This window comes from Saccoglossus kowalevskii, chromosome 7 (genome assembly GCF_978046115.1).
Source record: "Saccoglossus kowalevskii chromosome 7, keSacKowa6.1, whole genome shotgun sequence".
Lineage (NCBI taxonomy): Eukaryota > Metazoa > Hemichordata > Enteropneusta > Harrimaniidae > Saccoglossus > Saccoglossus kowalevskii.
Window position 1 is genome coordinate 32648215 of NC_140647.1, and position 9910 is coordinate 32658124.

The following is a 9910-nucleotide window of genomic DNA, read 5'->3' on the forward strand; positions in this document are numbered from 1 at the left end:
CAGCATGGCCAGAATGCGGCAAAGGCCTTCAGATCTGGCTGTAGTAGGATGGTGAAAGTAATGGTACAGCATTTTAACAGTGAATAAGTACTGAGAAATAATTTTTTTAAACTCATAGTTGCTGTCGACATAGGAAGTAAAGTAAGCAAATAACACCGAATAAACGGCAAGGTAAAGACTATGTCTAATTATAGTAAATACGTACTGCGTGCGTGACTCGAACCGGCGCTCGCGTACGGCACCCAATCGCCTAGCTACACGCCACTACACGTCTTCCCCTCGGCCACCGGGCATCCCCAAATAAAGGATGCTTAATAACCGAGCTCACTACGTGCAGAGAACGTGAAACCCGTCCACGCGATACGCGCCACACAGCAAGGGTCATTAGACAGTTTCTACGTAATTTTATCAACTTTGCACACAACTTTACTGACTTTCCACACGGCATTATTGAGTTTATATGTAACTTTGTCAACTTTACAAACAAGTTTGCTGATTTTTATCGCGGCAATTCAGACTTCCTACACAACTTTATCAACTTTACTGTCTTTCCAGGGGGCCTTACAGAGTTTATATGTAACTTTATCAACTTTGCAAGCAACATTACTGACATTCATGGTGGCATTTTACTTTTTCTACATGACTTTATCCATTTTGTACGGAACTTTAATGACTTTGAACATGGCATTACAGAGTTTATACGTAACTTTATCAACTTTACAGACAACTTTGCTGATTTGTCGCGCGGCAATACAGACTTTCTATTTAACTTCATCAACTTTGCATGCAACTTTACTGACTTTCCAGGCGGCATTATACAGTTTCTATGTAACTCTATCAACTTTGTACGCAACTTTACTGACTTTCCATGTGATATTCTACAGTTTCTACATAACTTCATCAACTTTGCATGCAACCTTACTGACTTCCCAGGGGGCATTATACAGTTCTATGTAACTTTATCAACTTTGCACCCAACTTTACTGACTTTCCAGGGGGCATTACAGACTTTATACATAACTTTATCAACTTCACAAACAACTTTGCTGATTATTCACGCGGCAATACAGACTTTCTATGTAAATTTATCAACTTTACATGCAACTTTACTGACTTCCCAGGGGGCATTATACAGTTCTGTGTAACTTTATCAACTTTGCACGCAACTTGACTGACTTTCCACATAGCATTACAGAGTGTATACGTAATTTTATCAACTTTACAAACAACTTTCCTGATTTTTCATGCGGCAATACAGACTTTCTACGTAACTTCACATGCAACTTTACTGACTTTCCAGTGGGCACTATACAGTTTCTATGTAACTTTATCAACTTTGCATGCAACTTTACTGAATTTCTACGGGCCATTTTAAAGTTTCTATGTAACTTTACCAACATTGCACGCAACTTTACTGACTTACCTGGGGGCATTATACAGTTTCCTCGTAACTTTATCAATTTTGCACACAACTTTACTGACTTTCCTCATGACATTACTGAGTTTATATGTAACTTTATCATCTTTACAAAACACTTTGCTGATTTTTCACGCGGCAATACAGACTTCTTACATAACTTTATCAACTTTGCATGCAACTTTACTGACTTTCCAGGGGTATTATACAGTTTCTACGTAACTTTATCAACTTAGCACGCAACTTTACTGACTTTCCACATGGCATTACAGAGTTTATATGTAATTGTCTCAACTTTACAAACAACTTTCCTGATTTTTCACGCGGCAATACAGACTTTCTACGTAACTTTATAAACTTTACATGCAACGGTACTGACTTTCCAGAAGGCACTATACAGTTCTGTGTAACTTCATCAACTTTGCACGAAACTGACTTTCTAGGGGCATTACAGAGTTTATATGTAACTTTATCAACTTTGCATGCAACTTTACTGACTTTCCATGTGACACTGTACAGTTTCTACGTAACTTTATCAACTTTGCATGGAACTTTACTGATTTTCCATAGGGGAATTATACAGTTTCTACGTAACTTTATCAACTTTGCATGCAACTTTACTGACTTTCCAGGGGCATTATACAGTTCTATGTAACTTTATCAACTTTGAATGCAACTTTACTGACTTTCCACATGGCATTACAGAGTTTATACGTAATTTCATCAACTTTACAAACAACTTTGCTGATTTTTTTACGTGGCAATACAGACTTTCTACGTAATTTTATCAACTTTGCACACAACTTTACTGACTCTCCACACGGCATTATTGAGTTTATACATAACTTTGTCAACTTTACAAACAACTTTGCTGATTTTTCACGCGGCAATTCAGACTTCCTACATAACTTTATCAACTTTACTGACTTTCCAGGGGGCCTTACAGAATTTATAATTAACTTTATCAACTTTGCACGAAAATTTACTGACTTTCCAGGTGGCATTTTATAGTTTCTACGTAACTTTATCAACTCTGCATGCAACTTTACTGACTTTCCACATGGCATTACAGAGTTTATATGTAATTGTCTCAACTTTACAAACAACTTTCCTGATTTTTCACGCGGCAATACAGACTTTCTACGTAACTTTATAAACTTTACATGCAACGGTACTGACTTTCCAGAAGGCACTATACAGTTCTGTGTAACTTCATCAACTTTGCACGAAACTGACTTTCTAGGGGCATTACAGAGTTTATATGTAACTTTATCAACTTTGCATGCAACTTTACTGACTTTCCATGTGACACTGTACAGTTTCTACGTAACTTTATCAACTTTGCATGGAACTTTACTGATTTTCCATAGGGGAATTATACAGTTTCTACGTAACTTTATCAACTTTGCATGCAACTTTACTGACTTTCCAGGGGCATTATACAGTTCTATGTAACTTTATCAACTTTGAATGCAACTTTACTGACTTTCCACATGGCATTACAGAGTTTATACGTAATTTCATCAACTTTACAAACAACTTTGCTGATTTTTTTACGTGGCAATACAGACTTTCTACGTAATTTTATCAACTTTGCACACAACTTTACTGACTCTCCACACGGCATTATTGAGTTTATACATAACTTTGTCAACTTTACAAACAACTTTGCTGATTTTTCACGCGGCAATTCAGACTTCCTACATAACTTTATCAACTTTACTGACTTTCCAGGGGGCCTTACAGAATTTATAATTAACTTTATCAACTTTGCACGAAAATTTACTGACTTTCCAGGTGGCATTTTATAGTTTCTACGTAACTTTATCAACTCTGCATGCAACTTTACTGACTTTCCAGGGGCATTATACAGTTTCTACGTAACTTTATCAACTTTGCATGCAACTTTACTGACTTTCCAGGGGGCATTATCAGTTTCCACGTATCTTTATCAACTTTACATGCAACTTTACTGATTTTCCATAGGGAAATTATACAGTTTCTAAGTAACTTTAGCAACTTTGCATGCAACTTTACTGACTTTCCAGGGGGTATTATACAGTTTCTATGTAACTTTATCAACTTTGCAGGCAACTTTACTGACTTTCCACATGGCATTACAGAGTTTATATGTAATTTTATCAACTTTACAATAAACTTTCCTGATTTTTCACGCGGCAATACAGACTTTCCACGTAACTTTATAAACTTCACATGCAACGGTACAGACTTTCCAGAGGGCACTATGCAGTTCTGTGTAACTTTATCAACTTTGCACGAAACTGACTTTCCAGGGGCAATAAAGAGTTTATATGTAACTTTATCAATTTTACATGCAACTTTACTGACTTCAAGGGTCATTAGACAGTTTCTACGTAATTTTATCAACTTTGCACACAACTTTACTGACTTTCCACACGGCATTATTGAGTTTATATGTATCTTTGTCAACTTTGCAAGCATCATTACTGACATTCAAGGTGGCATTTTACAGGTTCCACGTAACTTTATTAATTGTGCATGCAACTTTACTGACTTTCCAGGGGGCATTATACAGTTTCTACGTAATTTTATCAACTTTCCATGCAACTTTACTGACTTTCCAGGGGCATTATTCAGTTCTATGTAACTTTATCAACTTTGAATGCAACTTTACTGACTTTCCAGGGGGCAATACAGAGTTTATATATAACTTTATCAACTTTACAAACAACTTGCTGTTTTTTCAAGCGGCAATACAGACTTTCTATGTAACTTTATCAACTTTACATGCAACTTTACTGACTTTCCAGGGAGCATTATACAGTTTGTACTTAACTTTATCAACTTTGCATGCAACTTTATTGAAATCCAGTGAGCATTATACAGTTCTATGTAACTTTATCAACTTTGCACGAAACTGACTTTCCAGGGGCATTACAGAGTTTATATGGAACTTTATCAATTTTGCATGCAACTTTACTGACATTCCAGGTGGTATTATACAGTTTCTATGCATGCATGCAACTTTACTGACTTTCCAGATGGCATTATACAGTTTCTACATCACTTTATCCATTTTGTACAGAACTTTAATGACTTTGAACATGGCATTACAAAGTTTATACGTAACTTTATCAACTTTACAGACAACTTTGCTGATTTGTCGCGCGGCAATTCAGACTTTCTATTTAACTTCATCAACTTTGCATGCAACTTTACTGACTTTCCAGGCGGCATTATACAGTTTCTATGTAACTCTATCAACTTTGTACGCAACTTTACTGACTTTCCATGTGATACTCTACAGTTTCTACATAACTTTATCAACTTTGCATGCAACCTTACTGACTTCCCAGGGGGCATTATACAGTTCTATGTAACTTTATCATCTTTGCACCCAACTTTACTGACTTTCCAGGGGGCATTACAGACTTTATACATAACTTTATCAACTTCACAAACAACTTTGCTGATTATTCACGCGGCAATACAGACTTTCTATGTAAATTTATCAACTTTACATGCAACTTTACTGACTTCCCAGGGGGCATTATACAGTTCTATGTAATTAACTTTATCAACTTTGCACGCAACTTGACTGACTTTCCACATAGCATTACAGAGTGTATACGTAATTTTATCAACTTTACAACCAATTTTCCTGATTTTTCATGCGGCAATACAGACTTTCTACGTAACTTCACATGCAACTTTACTGACTTTCCAGTGGGCACTATACAGTTTCTATGTAACTTTATCAACTTTACAAACAACTTTGCTGGTTTTTCAAGCGGCAACACAGACTTTCTATGTAACTTTATCAACTTTACATGCAACTTTACTGACTTTCCAGGGGGCATTATACAGTTTCTATATAACTTTATCAACTTTGCATGCAACCTTACTGACTTCCCAGGGGGCATTATACAGTTCTATGTAACTTTATCAACTTTGCACCCAATTTTACTGACTTTCCAGGGGGCATTACAGACTTTATACATAACTTTATCAACTTCACAAACAACTTTGCTGATTATTCACGCGGCAATACAGACTTTCTATGTAAATGTATCAACTTTGCATGCAACTTTACTGACTTTCCAGGCGGCATTATACAGTTTCTATGTAACTCTATCAACTTTGTACGCAACTTTACTGACTTTCCATGTGATACTCTACAGTTTCTACATAACTTTATCAACTTTGCATGCAACCTTACTGACTTCCCAGGGGGCATTATACAGTTCTACGTAACTTTATCATCTTTGCACCCAACTTTACTGACTTTCCAGGGGGCATTACAGACTTTATACATAACTTTATCAACTTCACAAACAACTTTGCTGATTATTCACGCGGCAATACAGACTTTCTATGTAAAGTTATCAATTTTACATGCAACTTTACTGACTTCCCAGGGGGCATTATACAGTTCTATGTAACTTTATCAACTTTGCACGCAACTTGACTGACTTTCCACATAGCATTACAGAGTTTATACGTAATTTTATCAACTTTACAAACAATTTTCCTGATTTTTCATGCGGCAATACAGACTTTCTACGTAACTTCACATGCAACTTTACTGACTTTCCAGTGGGCACTATACAGTTTCTATGTAACTTTATCAACTTTGCATGCAACTTTACTGAATTTCTACGGGCCATTTTAAAGTTTCTATGTAACTTTACCAACATTGCACGCAACTTTACTGACTTTCCTGGGGGCATTATACAGTTTCCTTGTAACTTTATCAATTTTGCACACAACTTTACTGACTTTCCTCATGACATTACTGAGTTTATATGTAACTTTATCATCTTTACAAAACACTTTGCTGATTTTTCACGCGGCAATACAGACTTCTTACATAACGTTATCAACTTTGCATGCAACTTTACTGACTTTCCAGGGGGTATTATACAGTTTCTACGTAACTTTATCAACTTAGCACGCAACTTTACTGACTTTCCACATGGCATTATAGAGTTTATATGTAATTTTATCAACTTTACACACAACTTTTAGATTTTTCACGCGGCAATACAGACTTTCTGCATAACTTTATAAACTTTACATGCAACGGTAAAGACTTTCCAGAGTGCACTATACAGTTCTGTGTAACTTTATCAACTTTGCACGAAACTGACTTTCCAGGGGCATTACAGAGTTTATATGTAACTTTATCAATTTTGCATGCAACTTTACTGACTTTCCATGTGACACTATACAGTTTCTACGTAACTTTATCAACTTTGCATGCAACTTTACTGATTTTCCATAGGGGAATTATACAGTTTCTACATAACTTTAACAACTTTGCAAGCAACTTTACTGACTTTCCAGGGGGCATTATCCAGTTTCTACGTAATTTTATCAACTTTGCATGCAACTTTACTGACTTTCTATGGGCATTATACAGTTCTGTGTATCTTTATCAACTTTGCACGCAACTGACTTTCCAGGGGCATTACAGAGTTTATATGTAATTTTATCAACTTTGCATGCAACTTTACTGACTTTCCAGGTGACACTATACAGTTTCTACGTAACTTTATCAACTTTGCATGCAACTTTACTGAATTTCCAGGGCGCATTATACAGTTTCTACATTACTTTAGCAACTTTGCATGCAACTATACTGACTTTCCAGGGGGCATTATACAGTTCTGTGTAACTTTATCAACTTTGCACGAAACTGACTTTCCAGGGGCATTACAGAGTTTATATGTAACTTTATCAATTTTGCATGCAACTTTACTGACTTTCTATGTGACACTATACAGTTTCTACGTAACTTTATCAACTTTGCATGCAACTTTACTGATTTTCCATAGGGGAATTAAACAGTTTCTACGTAACTTTAACAACTTTGCATGCAACTTTACTGACTTTCCAGGGGGCATTATCCAGTTTCTACGTAATTTTATCAACTTTGCATGCAACTTTACTGACATTCTATGGGCATTATACAGTTCTGTGTATCTTTATCAACTTTGCACGCAACTGACTTTCCAGGGGCGTTACAGAGTTTATATGTAACTTTATCAACTTTGCATGCAACTTTACTGACTTTCCAGGTGACACTATACAGTTTCTACGTAACTTTATCAACTTTGCATGCAACTTTACTGAATTTCCAGGGCGCATTATACAGTTCCTACGTAACTTTATCAACTTTGCACCCAACTTTACTGACTTTCCAGGGGGCATTACAGAGTTTATACATAATTTTATCAACTTCACAAACAACTTTGCTGATTTTTCACGCGGAAATACAGACTTTCTATGTAACTTTATCAACTTTACATGCAACTTTACTGACTTTCCAGGAAGCATTATACAGTTTCTACGTAACTTTATCAACTTTGCATGCAACTTTATTGAAATCCAGTGAGCATTCTACAGTTTCTATGTAACTTTATCAACTTTGCACGCAACTTTACTGACTTTCCACATGGCATTACAGAGTTTATATGTAATTTTATCAACTTTACAAACACCTTTCCTGATTTTTCACGCGACAATACAGACTTTCTATGTAAATTTATCAACTTTACATGCAACTTTACTGACCTTTCAGGCGGCATTATGCAATTTCTACGTAAGTTTATCAACTGTGCATGCAACTCTACTGACTTTCCAGGGGGCATTTTACTGTTTCTATGTAACTTTATCAACTTTGCACGCAACTTACTGACTTTCCAGGGGCATTATACAGCTTCCACGTAATTTTATCAACTTTGCACACAACTTTACTGACTTTCCTCATGACACTACTGAATTTATATGTAACTTTGTCAACTTTACAAACAACTTTGCTGATTTTTCACGCGGCAATTCAGACTTCCTACATATCTTTATCAACTTTACTGATTTTCCAGGGGCCTTACACAGTTTATATGTTACTTTATCAACTTTGCATGCAACTTTACTGACATTCCAGGGGCATTATACAGTTCTATGTAACTTTATCAACTTTGCACCCAACTTTACTGACTTTCCAGGGGCATTACAGAGTGTATACATAACTTTATCAACTTCACAAACATCTTTGCTGGTTTTTCACGCGGCAATACAGACTTTCTATGTAACTTTATCAACTTTCATGCAAATTTACTGACTTTCCAGGGGGCATTATACAGTTTCTACCTAACTTTATCAACTTTGCATGCAACTTTACTGAAATCCAGTGAGCATTATACAGATTCTATGTAACTTTATCAACTTTACATGCAACTTTACTGACTTTTCAGGGGGCATTATACAGTTCTATGTAACTATCCACTTTGAATGCAACTTTACTGACTTTCCACATGGCATTACAGAGTTTATACGTAATTTCATCAACCTTACAAACAACTTTGCTGATTTTTCACGTGGCAATACAGACTTTCTTCGTAACTTTATAAACTTTACATGCAACTTTACTGACTTTCCAGCTGGCACTATACAGTTTCTATGTAACTTTATCAACTGTGCATGCAACTTTACTGACTTTCCAGGGGCACTATACAGTTTCTACGTAACTTTATCAATTTGACATGCAACTTTGCATTCTTTCCATGGGGCATTACAAGCAGTGTACATATCCAGCTTTGCATCGAACCTTTCATCTGTTCCACAAAGCATGACAGACTTTACACGTAAATTGATCAACTTTGCACTCAATCTTACTGGTTATTCGTAGGGCATTACAGACTTTCAATGTAAATGTATAAACATTACACACAACTTTACAGACGTTTCACATAACTTTGCAAACTTGACACAAAATTGTACAGACTCTCTGCAAGTCATTAAGAGATCTTACACGTAAGTTTAATAACTTTAAACACAACAATACGGACTGTGCCTCTGGCATTTCAGACCTTTTACCTAAAGTTAACAACATGCAACTTTACAGAAATTTGACATATTCCAAATTGCTCATTGTTTATCTAATGATCATTAAAAATACCTACCAGCACCCCGGGAAATGAAGGCGTAACAATTTTGGCAAGTGTAATTTGTCTGTCACGTTTCAGCCTATCATTGGTGCAAAATCACCAAGACGTTTTGCCCTTTCCTAGTATGGACTCTGTACACTTTCCAGGTGAGAACTTATGGTTTCAGTTGGCACAGTTCAAGTAATGTTCATTTGATTATACGATTTCGTAAACAAAGGTTGTATTGTCAGTTATTGCCATGGTGTGCCATGAAAATTTAATCTCAGCCCAGAAACTGTATACAAAATTTACAAGAGTTTACAAGAGGTTTATTGCCTATTTTGTTCTTTTTCATGCTAGGTTACTATATTTAATTGCAATACATTGAATAATTATTTATTTATTAACCCATATCTCATTACAATCAATGTAAAATTACAGGAGTTGGCAGGGAAGGAATGAAAGGAAAATAAGCTCACCAGCTGTTCAATTCAATGGGTAAAGCAATCACGTACTTAACTTAATACAAGATGCATTACCTTTTGAACATGTTCAATACATTGGATTGTAAACTATATTTCTA